This window comes from Entelurus aequoreus, linkage group LG26, assembly GCF_033978785.1.
Source record: "Entelurus aequoreus isolate RoL-2023_Sb linkage group LG26, RoL_Eaeq_v1.1, whole genome shotgun sequence".
Lineage (NCBI taxonomy): Eukaryota > Metazoa > Chordata > Actinopteri > Syngnathiformes > Syngnathidae > Entelurus > Entelurus aequoreus.
In genome coordinates, this window is record NC_084756.1 from 16,003,195 (window position 1) to 16,020,420 (window position 17,226).

At 44.8% G+C, this 17,226-nt stretch overlaps 19 non-coding genes across 19 annotated transcripts; 7 read left to right on the forward strand and 12 right to left on the reverse strand.

Moving 5' to 3' along the window:
- Positions 1–777: 777 nt before the first annotated feature.
- trnal-aag (transfer RNA leucine (anticodon AAG)) lies at positions 778–859 on the reverse strand. Its single transcript has one exon. It is a non-coding gene; the product is annotated as a tRNA-Leu (tRNA).
- A 139-nt stretch (positions 860–998) lies between these two features.
- Positions 999–1,070, forward strand: trnad-guc (transfer RNA aspartic acid (anticodon GUC)). The gene has a single exon. It is a non-coding gene; the product is annotated as a tRNA-Asp (tRNA).
- Positions 1,071–1,528: 458 nt separating this feature from the next.
- Positions 1,529–1,610, reverse strand: trnal-aag (transfer RNA leucine (anticodon AAG)). Its single transcript has one exon. It is a non-coding gene; the product is annotated as a tRNA-Leu (tRNA).
- Positions 1,611–2,243: 633 nt separating this feature from the next.
- Positions 2,244–2,315, reverse strand: trnae-uuc (transfer RNA glutamic acid (anticodon UUC)). Its single transcript has one exon. It is a non-coding gene; the product is annotated as a tRNA-Glu (tRNA).
- Positions 2,316–3,096: 781 nt separating this feature from the next.
- On the forward strand, positions 3,097–3,168 carry trnad-guc (transfer RNA aspartic acid (anticodon GUC)). Its single transcript has one exon. It is a non-coding gene; the product is annotated as a tRNA-Asp (tRNA).
- A 1,117-nt stretch (positions 3,169–4,285) lies between these two features.
- trnal-uag (transfer RNA leucine (anticodon UAG)) lies at positions 4,286–4,367 on the reverse strand. Its single transcript has one exon. It is a non-coding gene; the product is annotated as a tRNA-Leu (tRNA).
- A 1,361-nt stretch (positions 4,368–5,728) lies between these two features.
- Positions 5,729–5,810, reverse strand: trnal-aag (transfer RNA leucine (anticodon AAG)). The gene has a single exon. It is a non-coding gene; the product is annotated as a tRNA-Leu (tRNA).
- A 639-nt stretch (positions 5,811–6,449) lies between these two features.
- Positions 6,450–6,531, reverse strand: trnal-aag (transfer RNA leucine (anticodon AAG)). Its single transcript has one exon. It is a non-coding gene; the product is annotated as a tRNA-Leu (tRNA).
- Positions 6,532–6,640: 109 nt separating this feature from the next.
- On the forward strand, positions 6,641–6,712 carry trnad-guc (transfer RNA aspartic acid (anticodon GUC)). The gene has a single exon. It is a non-coding gene; the product is annotated as a tRNA-Asp (tRNA).
- Positions 6,713–8,006: 1,294 nt separating this feature from the next.
- trnae-uuc (transfer RNA glutamic acid (anticodon UUC)) lies at positions 8,007–8,078 on the reverse strand. Its single transcript has one exon. It is a non-coding gene; the product is annotated as a tRNA-Glu (tRNA).
- A 111-nt stretch (positions 8,079–8,189) lies between these two features.
- On the forward strand, positions 8,190–8,261 carry trnad-guc (transfer RNA aspartic acid (anticodon GUC)). The gene has a single exon. It is a non-coding gene; the product is annotated as a tRNA-Asp (tRNA).
- A 459-nt stretch (positions 8,262–8,720) lies between these two features.
- Positions 8,721–8,802, reverse strand: trnal-aag (transfer RNA leucine (anticodon AAG)). The gene has a single exon. It is a non-coding gene; the product is annotated as a tRNA-Leu (tRNA).
- A 182-nt stretch (positions 8,803–8,984) lies between these two features.
- On the reverse strand, positions 8,985–9,066 carry trnal-aag (transfer RNA leucine (anticodon AAG)). Its single transcript has one exon. It is a non-coding gene; the product is annotated as a tRNA-Leu (tRNA).
- A 109-nt stretch (positions 9,067–9,175) lies between these two features.
- Positions 9,176–9,247, forward strand: trnad-auc (transfer RNA aspartic acid (anticodon AUC)). Its single transcript has one exon. It is a non-coding gene; the product is annotated as a tRNA-Asp (tRNA).
- A 1,295-nt stretch (positions 9,248–10,542) lies between these two features.
- trnae-uuc (transfer RNA glutamic acid (anticodon UUC)) lies at positions 10,543–10,614 on the reverse strand. Its single transcript has one exon. It is a non-coding gene; the product is annotated as a tRNA-Glu (tRNA).
- A 111-nt stretch (positions 10,615–10,725) lies between these two features.
- On the forward strand, positions 10,726–10,797 carry trnad-guc (transfer RNA aspartic acid (anticodon GUC)). Its single transcript has one exon. It is a non-coding gene; the product is annotated as a tRNA-Asp (tRNA).
- Positions 10,798–11,255: 458 nt separating this feature from the next.
- trnal-aag (transfer RNA leucine (anticodon AAG)) lies at positions 11,256–11,337 on the reverse strand. The gene has a single exon. It is a non-coding gene; the product is annotated as a tRNA-Leu (tRNA).
- Positions 11,338–12,876: 1,539 nt separating this feature from the next.
- On the reverse strand, positions 12,877–12,948 carry trnae-uuc (transfer RNA glutamic acid (anticodon UUC)). The gene has a single exon. It is a non-coding gene; the product is annotated as a tRNA-Glu (tRNA).
- Positions 12,949–13,728: 780 nt separating this feature from the next.
- trnad-guc (transfer RNA aspartic acid (anticodon GUC)) lies at positions 13,729–13,800 on the forward strand. Its single transcript has one exon. It is a non-coding gene; the product is annotated as a tRNA-Asp (tRNA).
- Positions 13,801–17,226: the final 3,426 nt, after the last annotated feature.

Consider the following 17,226-nt stretch of genomic DNA (forward strand, 5'->3'; position numbering starts at 1 on the left):
ACCAGCAAAAATGGCAGTGGTGCCAGTGGCCTGCTCTGAGAAAGGGTCGGGTAGCTTTCCCTGACCGGGAATCGAACCCCGGCCGCGGCGGTGAATGCGCCGAATCCTAGCCACTAGACCACCAGGGAGTTGATCACTTGTTCAGACACTGGTCTCCTGCATGGTTTCTTGACAAATGTGTGAAGCACCCATTGCATTCATATACCATGTCAGAAATGCGAATTGTCTTCTTTGAACCGGGGTAACTTTTGTGTCTTAGTGAAGTGATAACCACTACACTATGGAAACTGCTGCATGAATTTGGACTTGGGTGTGGAAAAATTGTACAATAGTAACAAAAAAGAACAGACTTTCCTTCCTCATGTCTTCTTTTGTCTTCTTAGTGTAGTCCGTGTTGAGGATAAGGTTGTTGTTTCCACACAATGTCACCAGACAGGCCAACTCCCTCCTGCTGGTCGCACCGTGCGGGCCAGTGATACATCCTATCACTGCGGTGTCATCCAAATACAGAAACAGATAAAAGTGGCCTGAATGTCTTAAGTAGGGGCGGAGATCTTCAAACGACATGTTGATAAACATACAACCTCGACCACCTTTTAGCTTTACTGGATGCTGCTGGCGGGCCTTAAATCTGTGCTGGTTGTCTTTTTTTATTGCATACCTGGCACGGAAAACTCCAAAGCTAACGTTTTGGCCCTACTTTTGCAAGCTTTCTAAATGAGGCCCAGGGTCTTATTGCCTCAGTCAGGGAAGATACAAGTGCGTTAACAGCAAAAATGGCAGTGGTGGGATTTGAACCCACGCCTCCTGAGAGACTGGAGCCTTAATCCAGCGCCTCAGACCGCTCGGCCACACTACCCTCAATCCAAGTTTTGGGAGGATCAATTTGTCCGGATTATGAGATAGCAGAAATATGGAATAGCAACACTCTGGTCGCGGTGTGGCAGGCAAAAGCCAAGCCTGTTTGCTTGTCCCCAGGAAAATATCATGCCAAGCAGTCCTCGTTAGTATAGTGGACAGTATCTCCGCCTGTCACGCGGAAGACCAGGGTTCGATTCCCTGATGGGGAGATGGTTCAGGTGCCTCCTATTTCCTTCAATTACCATCTTGTTGAAATTTCAGAAGTGACCACAGTATCCTTCTCCGAATGTTGTGATGTTGATGATTCAAAACAGTGAGGATGGTTCTACAGCATGTTAGTGTGGAGGAGTGCATATGATGAGTCATTTGTTAGTCTGCTCTCTCCTGCCTGTGCAATGCAACCAACAAGATCTGGATGCCGTCATTGACTAGGTTAGGTTGATCTTCAAACGACATGTTGATAAACATACAACCTCGACCACCTTTTAGCTTTACCGGACTCTGCTGGCGGGCCTTAAATCTGTGCTGGTTGTGTTTTTTTTATTGCATACCTGGCATGGAAAACTCCAAAGCTAACGTTTTGGCCCTATTTTTGCAAGTTTTCTAAATGAGGCCCAGGGTCTTATTGCCTCAGTCAGGGAAGATACAAGTGTGTTACCAGCAAAAATGGCAGTGGTGGGATTTGAACCCACGCCTCCCGAGACACTGGAGCCTTAATCCAGCGCCTTAGACCGCTCTGCCACACTACCCTCAATCCGTGCTTTCGGAGGATCAATTTGTCCGCATTATGAGATAGCAGAAATATGGAATAGCAACACTTTGGTCACGGTGTGGCAGGCAAAATATCATCCCAAGCAGTCCTCGTTGGTATAGTGGACAGTATTTCCGCCTGTCACGCGGAAGACCAGGGTTTGATTCCCTGACGGGGAGATGGTTCAGGTGCCTCTTATTTTCATCAATTACCATCTTTTTGAAATTTGAGAAGTGACCACAGTATCCTTCTCCGAATGTTGTGATGTTGATGATTCAAAACAGTGAGGATGGTTCTAAAGCATGTTAGTGTGGAGGAGTGCATATGATGAGTCATTTGTTAGTCTGCTCTCTCCTGCCTGTGCAATGCAACCAACAAGATCTGGATGCCGTCATTGACTAGGCTAGGTTGTGTGTGGAGAACTGGAAAGGTGTCGTGCAGTGGACCTCGAAGACGACAAGAAGAGGAAAGCGGAGAATCTCGGGCACATTTTTTGGGCCAAGTTTGAGCAATGTCCCCATTGCCTTTATGGAAAATGTCAACTATAATGATTTGTATATCATGAGCATAAAACATGGAAGTCACATAAGTTCATTATAAATTGCCTGCTCTGAGAAAGGGTCGGATAGCTTTCCCTGACCGGGAATCGAACCCGGGCCGCGGCGGTGAAAGCGCCGAATCCTAGCCACTAGACCACCAGGGAGTTGATCACTGGTTCAGACACTGGTCTCCTGCATGGTTTCTTGACAAATGTGTGAAGCACCCATTGCATTCATATGCCATGTCAGAAATGCGAATTGTCTTCTTTGAACCGGGGTAACTTTTGTGTCTTAGTGAAGTGATAACCACTACACTATGGAAACTGCTGCATGAATTTGGACTTGGGTGTGGAAAAATTGTACAATAGTAACAAAAAAGAACAGACTTTCCTTCCTCCTGTCTTCTTTTGTCTTCTTAGTGTAGTCCGTGTTGAGGATAAGGTCGTTGTTTCCACACAATGTCACCAGATAGGCCAACTCCCTCCTGCTGGTCGCACCGTGCGGGCCAGTGATACGTCCTATCACTGCGGTGTCATCCAAATACAGAAACAGATAAAAGTGGCCTGAATGTCTTAAGTAGGGGCGGAGATCTTCAAACGACATGTTGATAAACATACAACCTCGACCACCTTTTAGCTTTACTGGATGCTGCTGGTGGGCCTTAAATCTGTGGTGGTTGTGTTTTTTTTTTATTGCATACCTGGCAAGGAAAACTCCAAAGCTAACGTTTTGGCCCTATTTTTGCAAGCTTTCTACATGAGGCCCAGGGTCTTATTGCCTCAGTCAGGGAAGATACAAGTGCGTTACCAGCAAAAATGGCAGTGGTGGGATTTGAACCCACGCCTCCTGAGAGACTGGAGCCTTAATCCAGCGCCTTAGGTCGCGGTGTGGCAGGCAAAAGCCAAGCCTGTTTGGTTGTCCCCAGGAAAATAGCATGCCAAGCAGTCCTCGTTAGTATAGTGGACAGTATCTCCGCCTGTCACGCGGAAGACCAGGGTTCGATTCCCTGATGGGGAGATTTTGCAGGTGCCTCCTATTTCCTTCAATTACCATCTTGTTGAAATTTCAGAAGTGACCACAGTATCCTTCTCCGAATGTTGTGATGTTGTTGATTCAAAACAGTGAGGATGGTTCTACAGCATGTTAGTGTGGAGGAGTGCATATGATGAGTCATTTGTTAGTCTGCTCTTTCCTGCCTGTGCAATGCAACCAACAAGATCTGGATGCCGTCATTGACTAGGTTAGGTTGATCTTCAAACGACATGTTGATAAACATACAACCTCGACCACCTTTTAGCTTTACCGGACGCTGCTGGCGGGCCTTAAATCTGTGCTGGTTGTGTTTTTTTTATTGCATACCTGGAATGGAAAACTCCAAAGCTAACGTTTTGGTCCTATTTTTGCAAGCTTTCTAAATGAGGCCCAGGGTCTTATTGCCTCAGTCAGGGAAGATACAAGTGTGTTACCAGATAAAATGGCAGTGGTGGGATTTGAACCCACGCCTCCCGAGAGACTGGAGCCTTAATTCAGCGCCTTTGGTCGCGGTGTGGCAGGCAAAAGCCAAGCCTGTTTGGTTGTCCCCAGGAAAATAACATGCCAAGCAGTCCTCGTTAGTATAGTGGACAGTATCTCCGCCTGTCACGCGGAAGACCAGGGTTCTATTCCCTGACGGGGAGATGGTGCGGGTGCCTCTTACTTTTTTCAATTACCATCTTGTTGAAATTTCAGAAGTGACCACAGTATCCTTCTCCGAATGTTGTGATGTTGATGATTCAAAACAGTGAGGATGGTTCTACAGCATGTTAGTGTGGAGGAGTGCATATGATGAGTCATTTGTTAGTCTGCTCTCTCCTGCCTGTGCAATGCAACCAACAAGATCTGGATGCCGTCATTGACTAGGTTAGGTTGATCTTCAAACGACATGTTGATAAACATACAACCTCGACCACCTTTTAGCTTTACCGGACGCTGCTGGCGGGCCTTAAATCTGTGCTGGTTGTGTTTTTTTTATTGCATACCTGGAATGGAAAACTCCAAAGCTAACGTTTTGGTCCTATTTTTGCAAGTTTTTTAAATGAGGCCCAGGGTCTTATTGCCTCAGTCAGGGAAGATACAAGTGTGTTACCAGCAAAAATGGCAGTGGTGGGATTTGAACCCACGCCTCCCGAGAGACTGGAGCCTAAATCCAGCGCCTTAGACCGCTCGGCCACACTACCCTCAATCCGTGTTTTCGGACGATCAATTTGTCCGCATTATGAGATCGCAGAAATACTGAATAGCAAAACTTTGGTCGCGGTGTGGCAGGCAAAATATAATCCCAAGCAGTCCTCGTTAGTATAGTGGACAGTATCTCAGCTTGTCACGCGGAAGACCAGGGTTCGATTCCCTGACGGGGAGATGGTTCAGGTGCCTCTTATTTTCATCAATTACCATCTTTTTGAAATTTGAGAAGTGACCACAGTATCCTTCTCCGAATGTTGTGATGTTGATGATTCAAAACAGTGAGGATGGTTCTAAAGCATGTTAGTGTGGAGGAGTGCATATGATGAGTCATTTGTTAGTCTGCTCTCTCCTGCCTGTGCAATGCAACCAACAAGATCTGGATGCCGTCATTGACTAGGTTAGGTTGATCTTCAAACGACATGATGATAAACATACAACCTCGACCACCTTTTAGCTTTACCGGACGCTGCTGGCGGGCCTTAAATCTGTGCTGGTTGTGTTTTTTTTATTGCATACCTGGCATGGAAAACTCCAAAGCTAACGTTTTGGCCCTATTTTTGCAAGTTTTCTAAATGAGGCCCAGGGTCTTATTGCCTCAGTCAGGGAAGATACAAGTGTGTTACCAGCAAAAATGGCAGTTGTGGGACTTGAAACCACGCCTCCCGAGAGACTGGAGCCTTAATCCAGCGCCTTAGACCGCTCGGCCACACTACCCTCAATCCGTGCTTTCGGAGGATCAATTTGTCCGCATTATGAGATAGCAGAAATATGGAATAGCAACACTTTGGTCGCGGTGTGACAGGCAAAATATCATCCCAAGCAGTCCTCGTTAGTATAGTGGACAGTATCTCCGCTTGTCACGCGGAAGACCAGGGTTCGATTCCCTGACGGGGAGATGGTTCAGGTGCCTCTTATTTTCATCAATTACCATCTTTTTGAAATTTGAGAAGTGACCACAGTATCCTTCTCCGAATGTTGTGATGTTGATGATTCAAAACAGTGAGGATGGTTCTAAAGCATGTTAGTGTGGAGGAGTGCATATGATGAGTCATTTGTTAGTCTGCTCTCTCCTGCCTGTGCAATGCAACCAACAAGATCTGGATGCCGTCATTGACTAGGTTAGGTTGATCTTCAAACGACATGATGATAAACATACAACCTCGACCACCTTTTAGCTTTACCGGACGCTGCTGGCGGGCCTTAAATCTGTGCTGGTTGGGTTTTTTTTTATTGCATACCTGGCATGGAAAACTCCAAAGCTAACGTTTTGGCCCTATTTTTGCAAGTTTTCTAAATGAGGCCCTGGGTCTTCTTGCCTCAGTCAGGGAAGATACAAGTGTGTTACCAGCAAAAATGGCAGTGGTGGGATTTGAACCCACGCCTCCCGAGAGACTGGAGCCTTAATCCAGCGCCTTAGACCGCTCGGCCACACTACCCTCAATCTATGCATTCGGCGGATCAATTTGTCGGCATTATGAGATAGCAGAAATATGAGATAGCAACACTTTGGTCGCGGTGTGGCAGGCAAAATATCATCCCAAGCAGTCCTCGTTAGTATAGTGGACAGTATCTCCGCCTGTCACGCGGAAGACCGGGGTTCGATTCCCTGACGGGGAGATGGTTTAGGTGCCTCTCATTTTCTTCAATTACCATCTTGTTGAAATTTGAGAAGTGACCACAGTATCCTTCTCCGAATGTTGTGATGTTGATGATTCAAAACAGTGAGGATGGTTCTACAGCATGTTAGTGTGGAGGAGTGCATATGATGAGTCATTTGTTAGTCTGCTCTCTCCTGCCTGTGCAATGCAACCAACAAGATCTGGATGCCGTCATTGACTAGGTTAGGTTGATCTTCAAACGACATGTTGATAAACATACAACCTCGACCACCTTTTAGCTTTACCGGACGCTGCTGGCGGGCCTTAAATCTGTGCTGGTTGGGTTTTTTTTATTGCATACCTGGAATGGAAAACTCCAAAGCTAACGTTTTGGTCCTATTTTTGCAAGTTTTCTAAATGAGGCCCAGGGTCTTATTGCCTCAGTCAGGGAAGATACAAGTGTGTTACCAGCAAAAATGGCATTGGTGGGATTTGAACCCACGTCTCCCGAGAGACTGGAGCCTTAATCCAGCGCCTTAGACCGCTCGGCCACACTACCCTCAATCCGTGCTTTCGGAGGATCAATTTGTCCGCATTATGAGATCGCAGAAATACTGAATAGCAACACTTTGGTCGCAGTGTGGCAGGCAAAATATCATCCCAGGCAGTCCTCGTTAGTATAGTGGACAGTATCTCCGCCTGTCACGCGGAAGACCAGGGTTCGATTCCCTGACGGGGAGATGGTCCAGGTGCCTCTTATTTTCTTCAATTACCATCTTGTTGAAATTTGAGAAGTGACCACCGTATCCTTCTCCGAATGTTGTGATGTTGATGATTCAAAACAGTGAGGATGGTTCTAAAGCATGTTAGTGTGGAGGAGTGCATATGATGAGTCATTTGTTAGTCTGCTCTCTCCTGCCTGTGCAATGCAACCAACAAGATCTGGATGCCGTCATTGACTAGGTTAGGCTGATCTTTAAACGACATGATGATAAACATACAACCTCGACCACGTTTTAGCTTTACCGGACGCTGCTGGTGGGCCTTAAATCTGTGGTGGTTGTTTTTTTTTATTGCATACCTGGCATGGAAAACTCCAAAGCTAACGTTTTGGCCCTATTTTTGCAGAAATATGAAATAGCAACACTTTGGTCGCGGTGTGGCAGGCAAAATATCATCCCAAGCAGTCCTCGTTAGTATAGTGGACAGTATCTCCGCCTGTCACGCGGCAGACCAGGGTTCGATTCCCTGACGGGGAGATGGTTTAGGTTCCTCCCATTTTCTTCAATTACCATCTTGTTGAAATTTGAGAAGTGACCACAGTATCCTTCTCCGAATGTTGTGATGTGTTTACTCGGCGTTGCTGCACAGCCCTACAGAAATCAAACACAGTATTTTACTAATGTTTGTTGCACCCCTCGAAATTAGGATGCAAAAGCAAGTCTTCAAAAAGGGAAAATGGTTTGTCAGAGTCAATGTGTCAAATTAAAGGTTAGGGATGCAGCAGCTGACGACCTCGACATAGCATTACAAAAATCAACCTTGGTAGAATTAGAAAAATCCTCTCTCTGCCTAAACAAATCTCTTCTGCCTGGCTCCAAAGAAGTGTGGCCTTTTTGGTCCTGCCTAAATCGCCCAAGATCTGTGAAACGGAACATTGCAGGGTATCCATGAACAAATGAGGTTATGAGGATGGTTCTACATCATGTTAGTGTGGAGGAGTGCATATGATGAGTCATTTGTTAGGCTGCTCTCTCTTACCTGTGCAATGCAACCAACAAGATCTGGATGCCGTCATTGACTAGGCTAGGTTGTGTGTGGAGAACTGGAAAGGTGTCGTGCAGTGGACCTCGAAGACGACAAGAAGAGGAAAGCGGAGAATCTCGGGCACATTTTTTGGGCCAAGTTTGAGCAATGTCCCCATTGCCTTTATGGAAAATGTAAACTATAATGATTTGTATATCATGAGCATAAAACATGGAAGTCACATAAGTTTATTATAAATTGCCTGCTCTGAGAAAGGGTCGGATAGCTTTCCCTGACCGGGAATCGAACCCGGGCCGCGGCGGTGAAAGCGCCGAATCCTAGCCACTAGACCACCAGGGAGTTGATCACTGGTTCAGACACTGGTCTCCTGCATGGTTTCTTGACAAATGTGTGAAGCACCCATTGCATTCATATGCCATGTTGTCCCCAGGAAAATAACATGCCAAGCAGTCCTCGTTAGTATAGTGGACAGTATCTCCGCCTGTCACGCGGAAGACCAGGGTTCGATTCCCTGACGGGGAGATGGTGCGGGTGCCTCTTACTTTTTTCAATTACCATCTTGTTGAAATTTCAGAAGTGACCACCGTATCCTTCTCCGAATGTTGTGATGTTGATGATTCAAAACAGTGAGGATGGTTCTACAGCATGTAAGTGTGGAGGAGTGCATATGATGAGTCATTTGTTAGTCTGCTCTCTCCTGCCTGTGCAATGCAACCAACAAGATCTGGATGCCGTCATTGACTAGGTTAGGTTGATCTTCAAACGACATGTTGATAAACATACAACCTCGACCACCTTTTAGCTTTACCGGACGCTGCTGGCGGGCCTTAAATCTGTGCTGGTTGTGTTTTTTTTAATTTCATACCTGGAATGGAAAACTCCAAAGCTAACGTTTTGGTCCTATTTTTTCAAGTTTTCTAAATGAGGCCCAGGGTCTTATTGCCTCAGTCAGGGAAGATACAAGTGTGTTACCAGCAAAAATGGCAGTGGTGGGATTTGAACCCACGCCTTCCGAGAGACTGGAGCCTTAATCCAGCGCCTTAGACCGCTCGGCCACACTACCCTCAATCCGTGCTTTCGGAAGATCAATTTGTCCGCATTATGAGATCGCAGAAATACTGAATAGCAAAACTTTGGTCGCGGTGTGGCAGGCAAAATATCATCCCAAGCAGTCCTCGTTTCTAAATGAGGCCCAGGGTCTTATTGCCTCAGTCAGGGAAGATACAAGTGTGTTACCAGCAAAAATGGCAGTGGTGGGATTTGAACCCACGTCTCCCGAGAGACTGGAGCCTTAATCCAGCGCTTTAGACCGCTCGGCCACACTACCCTCAATCCGTGCTTTCGGAGGATCAATTTGTCCGCATTATGAGATCGCAGAAATACTGAATAGCAACACTTTGGTCGCAGTGTGGCAGGCAAAATATCATCCCAGGCAGTCCTCGTTAGTATAGTGGACAGTATCTCCGCCTATCACGCGGAAGACCAGGGTTCGATTCCCTGACGGGGAGATGGTCCAGGTGCCCCTTATTTTCTTCAATTACCATCTTGTTGAAATTTGAGAAGTGACCACAGTATCCTTCTCCGAATGTTGTGATGTTGATGATTCAAAACAGTGAGGATGGTTCTAAAGCATGTTAGTGTGGAGGAGTGCATATGATGAGTCATTTGTTAGTCTGCTCTCTCCTGCCTGTGCAATGCAACCAACAAGATCTGGATGCCGTCATTGACTAGGTTAGGCTGATCTTTAAACGACATGATGATAAACATACAACCTCGACCACGTTTTAGCTTTACCGGACGCTGCTGGTGGGCCTTAAATCTGTGGTGGTTGTTTTTTTTTTATTGCATACCTGGCATGGAAAACTCCAAAGCTAACGTTTTGGCCCTATTTTTGCAGAAATATGAAATAGCAACACTTTGGTCGCGGTGTGGCAGGCAAAATATTATCCCAAGCAGTCCTCGTTAGTATAGTGGACAGTATCTCCGCCTGTCACGCGGCAGACCAGGGTTCGATTCCCTGACGGGGAGATGGTTTAGGTTCCTCCCATTTTCTTCAATTACCATCTTGTTGAAATTTGAGAAGTGACCACAGTATCCTTCTCCGAATGTTGTGATGTGTTTACTCGGCGTTGCTGCACAGCCCTACAGAAATCAAACACAGTATTTTACTAATGTTTGTTGCACCCCTCGAAATTAGGATGCAAAAGCAAGTCTTCAAAAAGGGAAAATGGTTTGTCAGAGTCAATGTGTCAAATTAAAGGTTAGGGATGCAGCAGCTGACGACCTCGACATAGCATTACAAAAATCAACCTTGGTAGGATTAGAAAAATCCTCTCTCTGCCTAAACAAATCTCTTCTGCCTGGCTCCAAAGAAGTGTGGCCTTTTTGGTCCTGCCTAAATCGCCCAAGATCTGTGAAACGGAACATTGCAGGGTATCCATGAACAAATGAGGTTATGAGGATGGTTCTACATCATGTTAGTGTGGAGGAGTGCATATGATGAGTCATTTGTTAGTCTGCTCTCTCTTACCTGTGCAATGCAACCAACAAGATCTGGATGCCGTCATTGACTAGGCTAGGTTGTGTGTGGAGAACTGGAAAGGTGTCGTGCAGTGGACCTCGAAGACGACAAGAAGAGGAAAGCGGAGAATCTCGGGCACATTTTTTGGGCCAAGTTTGAGCAATGTCCCCATTGCCTTTATGGAAAATGTAAACTATAATGATTTGTATATCATGAGCATAAAACATGGAAGTCACATAAGTTTATTATAAATTGCCTGCTCTGAGAAAGGGTCGGATAGCTTTCCCTGACCGGGAATCGAACCCGGGCCGCGGCGGTGAAAGCGCCGAATCCTAGCCACTAGACCACCAGGGAGTTGATCACTGGTTCAGACACTGGTCTCCTGCATGGTTTCTTGACAAATGTGTGAAGCACCCATTGCATTCATATGCCATGTTGTCCCCAGGAAAATAACATGCCAAGCAGTCCTCGTTAGTATAGTGGACAGTATCTCCGCCTGTCACGCGGAAGACCAGGGTTCGATTCCCTGACGGGGAGATGGTGCGGGTGCCTCTTACTTTTTTCAATTACCATCTTGTTGAAATTTCAGAAGTGACCACCGTATCCTTCTCCGAATGTTGTGATGTTGATGATTCAAAACAGTGAGGATGGTTCTACAGCATGTAAGTGTGGAGGAGTGCATATGATGAGTCATTTGTTAGTCTGCTCTCTCCTGCCTGTGCAATGCAACCAACAAGATCTGGATGCCGTCATTGACTAGGTTAGGTTGATCTTCAAACGACATGTTGATAAACATACAACCTCGACCACCTTTTAGCTTTACCGGACGCTGCTGGCGGGCCTTAAATCTGTGCTGGTTGGGTTTTTTTTATTGCATACCTGGAATGGAAAACTCCAAAGCTAACGTTTTGGTCCTATTTTTGCAAGTTTTCTAAATGAGGCCCAGGGTCTTATTGCCTCAGTCAGGGAAGATACAAGTGTGTTACCAGCAAAAATGGCAGTGGTGGGATTTGAACCCACGTCTCCCGAGAGACTGGAGCCTTAATCCAGCGCCTTAGACCGCTCGGCCACACTACCCTCAATCCGTGCTTTCGGAGGATCAATTTGTCCGCATTATGAGATCGCAGAAATACTGAATAGCAAAACTTTGGTCGCGGTGTGGCAGGCAAAATATCATCCCAAGCAGTCCTCGTTTCTAAATGAGGCCCAGGGTCTTATTGCCTCAGTCAGGGAAGATACAAGTGTGTTACCAGCAAAAATGGCAGTGGTGGGATTTGAACCCACGCCTCCCGAGAGACTGGAGCCTTAATCCAGCGGCCACACTACCCTCAATCTATGCATTCGGCGGATCAATTTGTCGGCATTATGAGATAGCAGAAATATGAGATAGCAACACTTTGGTCGCGGTGTGGCAGGCAAAATATCATCCCAAACAGTCCTCGTTAGTATAGTGGACAGTATCTCCGCCTGTCACGCGGAAGACCGGGGTTCGATTCCCTGACGGGGAGATGGTTTAGGTTCCTCTCATTTTCTTCAATTACCATCTCGTTGAAATTTGAGAAGTGACCACAGTATCCTTCTCCGAATGTTGTGATGTGTGGACTCGGCGTTGCTGCACAGCCCTACAGAAATCAAACACACTATTTTACTAATGTTTGTTGCACCCCTCGAAATTAGGATGCAAAAGCAAGTCTTCAAAAAGGGAAAATGGTTTGTCAGAGTCAATTTGTCAAATTAAAGGTTAGGGATGCAGCAGTTGACGACCTCGACATAGCATTACAAAAATCAACCTTGGTAGAATTAGAAAAGTCCTTAGGCGAAGCCCTGTATGGTCTTATTTACGACAACGCATCTAACCACCTACGAGCAAACCCTGACAACAGTTTAGTTACACATATACCACTTATACACATATACCAATGGTTAGCCTAAAGTCAGTTGGCACAGAAAACAGCTTGAATACAACCACAGACGTCAGAGGAAAAGCTCAAACAAGAAACAGACCCTCGTCTCGCTCTGTTTGACCGAGAACCAGCAATGAAGAGATTAAAGTCAAGGCAAATGTCCTCCATCCTGTATAAACCCTGACTGACAGACATCACCGCAACAGGTTGGCCCTCTGCTCTAGCCGCCGGGAAAATGCCTCACACAAATCCTCTCTCTGCCTAAACAAATCTCTTCTGCCTGGCTCCAAAGAAGTGTGGCCTTTTTGGTCCTGCCTAAATCGCCCAAGATCTGTGAAACGGAACGTTGCAGGGTATCCATGAACAAATGAGGCTATGAGGATGGTTCTACAGCATGTTAGTGTGGAGGAGTGCATATGATGAGTCATTTGTTAGTCTGCTCTCTCCTGCAACCAACAAGATCTGGATGCCGTCATTGACTAGGCTAGGTTGTGTGTGGAGAACTGGAAAGGTGTCGTGCAGTGGACCTCGAAAACGACAAGAAGAGGAAAGCGGAGAATCTCGGGCACATTTTTTGGGCCAAGTTTGAGCAATGTCCCCATTGCCTTTATGGAAAATGTCAACGATAATGATTTGTATATCATGAGCATAAAACATGGAAGTCACATAAGTTTATTATAAATTGCCTGCTCTGAGAAAGGGTCGGATAGCTTTCCCTGACCGGGAATCGAACCCCGGCCGCGGCGGTGAAAGCGCCGAATCCTAGCCACTAGACCACCAGGGAGTTGATCACTGGTTCAGACACTGGTCTCCTGCATGGTTTCTTGACAAATGTGTGAAGCACCCATTGCATTCATATGCCATGTCAGAAATGCGAATTGTCTTCTTTGAACCGGGGTAACTTTTGTGTCTTAGTGAATTGATAACCACTACACTATGGAAACTGCTGCATGAATTTGGACTTGGGTGTGGAAAAATTGTACAATAGTAACAAAAAAGAACAGACTTTCCTTCCTCATGTCTTCTTTTGTCTTCTTAGTGTAGTCCGTGTTGAGGATAAGGTCGTTGTTTCCACACAATGTCACCAGACAGGCCAACTCCCTCCTGCTGGTCGCACCGTGCGGGCCAGTGATACATCCTATCACTGCGGTGTCATCCAAATACAGAAACAGATAAAAGTGGCCTGAATGTCTTAAGTAGGGGCGGAGATCTTCAAACGACATGTTGATAAACATACAACCTCGACCACCTTTTAGCTTTACTGGATGCTGCTGGCGGGCCTTAAATCTGTGCTGGTTGTGTTTTTTTTTATTGCATACCTGGCATGGAAAACTCCAAAGCTAACGTTTTGGCCCTATTTTTGCAAGCTTTCTAAATGAGGCCCAGGGTCTTATTGCCTCAGTCAGGGAAGATACAAGTGCGTTACCAGCAAAAATGGCAGTGGTGGGATTTGAACCCACGCCTCCTGAGAGACTGGAGCCTTAATCCAGCGCCTTAGGTCGCGGTGTGGCAGGCAAAAGCCAAGCCTGTTTGGTTGTCCCCAGGAAAATAGCATGCCAAGCAGTCCTCGTTAGTATAGTGGACAGTATCTCCGCCTGTCACGCGGAAGACCAGGGTTCGATTCCCTGACGGGGAGATGGTGCAGGTGCCTCCTGTTTCCTTCAATTACCATCTTGTTGAAATTTCAGAAGTGACCACAGTATCCTTCTCCGAATGTTGTGATGTTGATGATTCAAAACAGTGAGCATGGTTCTACAGCATGTTAGTGTGGTGTAGTAGAATTTCTGACCTTTTGACCTATATTTCTTGTCTTTTAAGAATGTCCGCTCATTTTCAATACTCTTGTATTTTGTGCCATTGAATGGACCAGTTGTGGGACAAAAGTGAATATTGAGTCGTGCCAACCTGTCTACAGAATTCGAGTTGTTATGGAACAGATAGGAAAAGCAAAACAAGACATTGACGCATTTGATAAGGAACGATGACGCACAACAGACATATAAATGAATGGCAGAAGACCGGAACTCGGGGGTGATTTTGGCTGGTGTGTGTCTTGTGTGCTCTGGAGTACATTGTGTCTGCTTGCACGGACAACTTAATTCAACCTGCACTTCTGATAATGGGTAAATAAATTTGTTGTACTAAACTACTTTTGTTGCTTGCTTAAGCTTCGGACAATCCACTACACAAATTGGCGTCACGAACTAGGATGGTCCAGAACTCTGCAAGTCAACATCCGCTCCCGGCTTCTCTCTCAGGCAGACAACGCTTGCACGCGCGCATCTAATAAAAGGTAAGCTATTTTGCTTATTGTGTAAAAGTTGTCTGTCTGAAGAGAAACGGGATCGGTAAGATGAAAACTGAAATTTTTTTTCATAAAAGATAGGTTTAGTCAGGTTCTCCAAAAACAACCTGGACTGGGGTAAATTATGGTTGGATTGAGTTGTTTTATATGTGATCATTTGTCTGTGTGTTTGTTGAATATTTGTGATTTCTTGTTTTTAACATTAGGGGATTGTTGATAGAATTTTGGTGGTTTGGAGTGTAGAAGCACAGACGATGTGAGACGAAAATTTTCTTTTAACCTCTTCATCCTCTGTCGTTGCTGGCAGAGGATGCTTCTTTCTGCAAGTGCATCAGAATTAGCCAGAGTTGGACAAAGATAAATTTAAGGCAAGGGTTGCTAACTGGTGGCACATTTGGCCCATATAAAATTGATACGTCTGTGAAAGTGCGAGACACCTGTCTATGTGGAAACTGCAGCGGTCCCTAGTCCTTGTGACTCAGCGTGTAAAAAAGCCTCATATTAGGTGACCATTCAGTGACTCCGGTAAAGGAGATCAACTGAGCCAAGTTGTCACGAATCTGTTTAATGGCTGCAGAATAGACAGGTGGCGTCTCGGGCTCCATATGGTAGAGCTTTGGTGAAACTTGGTGAAACTGTATGGGACTGACCAGACACGATGTCTGTAGGATGCTGGGTGATTCCTGGTGGTCCTATGGCGCCTTAGAGGCCGGTGATCCGTGTTGGTCAGTTTGATAACGCAGGTGCTGCTCCAATGAAACGGGTTAATCGCCGTTTTATGAGCAATGATGGAACCTGGTTTTTGTGATATGAGACGGCCGATTCCACAAAAGCACGCGTGCATTAGTTGTTTATATTGGTCCGGACCAGGGGGGAGTGGTTTGTGGGATAAAAATGTGTGTGTTTTTTAAATTTATATATATATATATATCTGCGTATTTTAATAACTTTTGTGTAGCACCTGGTTTCTTGTCTGGTTTAATCCCCCCCCTTCCTTCCCCCCCCTCGCAACTTCCCCTCACGCTTTTTTCACAGCCCCGCTATCTGTAAAAGTCTGGAAATTGTCTAAAATGTGTGTGCGTGTGAGAAAGTAGACAAAGTTTATGTACAGAAAACATATGAGTGAATGATTTATCCATTTAATTATCTTATTCCGCTCTCGGAGGTTGGATCGCGGGGGCAGCAGCCTAAGCAGGGAAGTCCAGAATACCCTCCTTAAGCTTGACTATTTGTCCATCTAAGAGTGAATGATAAATGTTGTTCTTATTATTAAGGTTCTGATATGATACAGCTGTGCTTCTGGATGAGAAAAATAGTTGTCTATTGCATTTACTTTTAACTGTGCTGGTAAATTCTCTGTGTGTGAGTGACTGTGTGACGCATATAGTCTCAGCTGGGAGACATTTTGAGATAAGAGTGTGTGCGTGTAACGAGGCTGTGTGAGTGACAGCTGCGTGAGGCATTGGTTCGAAGAGGAGTGACACTGATAGCATTGAGCTAGGTTAGCATTGTGTTAGCATAGCATTGAGCTAGGTTAGCATTGAGCTAGGATAGCATTGAGCTAGGTTAGCATTGTGTTAGCAAAAGTTTGCTTACTGAGGCATAGTAAGGCTAAGTTAGCATCTAGCTTGGCATTACTAAGTGTGGTTGAACAGTTATTCTCGGTCTGTAGAGTGTGCTAGTAGTAGGTGCTTGCTAAGTCCAGTAAAATAATAGATATATGGAAAATTACACGTTTAAATATCAATCAATAAATACGGATTGTGGGACATTGAAACATTGTTTAATTCATCATTCATTTATATGTCTAGTATACTTTTTTTTTGGTACAGCCTTGTTGCTTATCTGATCCATCCAGTTCCTGTGGGAAGTTGCGACAAACACACACGCACAAACATCATAGATTAGGACACATTGTAACTTTGAATTAATAGTTATACAACAAATAAATTAATAATATTGAATTTAAATTTGAGAAAGATAAATTGATTATACATTGACATTTTAATTTTTTTTAGGAATAAACACACAATAAAATAAAAGTTAAATTTATATTCTAATACATCTAAGGGCATCTGTGAAACATAGAGTCTGAAGAAGTACAGATAAGAGCCACTCAGCGCCATTGTCAAAACAAAACGTAGAGAAGCGTTAAACAAATTCTAATCAGAAGGAAGACAGACCAAAATATGAGAACTTAAGTAAACAGACAGCAAGTAAACCAGAAATAATAATGTAAATAAATAACAAAGAAAGCAAATTTTTATGTGACATTGGTGCATGTAGAATTACAAATAGAGAATAAAACTAAATGGAAATAACTGTCTGCAAGATGAGCATGACGTCATGAATTGTGCTCGGGTTAGTAATAGATAGATAGATAGACAGATAAAACGTTATTGATTCCTTCAGGAGAGTTCCCTTTGGAAGAAGAACTAAAAAGTAAACAGTAACTAATAAGGGTATAAATGGAAACAAAATAGATTCTATTAAAAGAGAAACTAGGCATTAACGACCATGATATAAAAAAGTATTGCACTGTTATTGTTTTGCATTCCCTGTCATCCTAGCCCCCCAAAGAGGAGTTGTACAGTGTAATGATGTATGAGACAAAGGATTTTTTATAGGCTAAACCAGTAGTTCTCAAAGGAGGGTATGGTGTTTCCGCTCGGACAAAAAAGGGAGGTACTTGAAGGTATGCCAAGGGGTACCTGAGATTTTAAGTATTTTAAAATAGCGACAATTCAAAATCCTTTA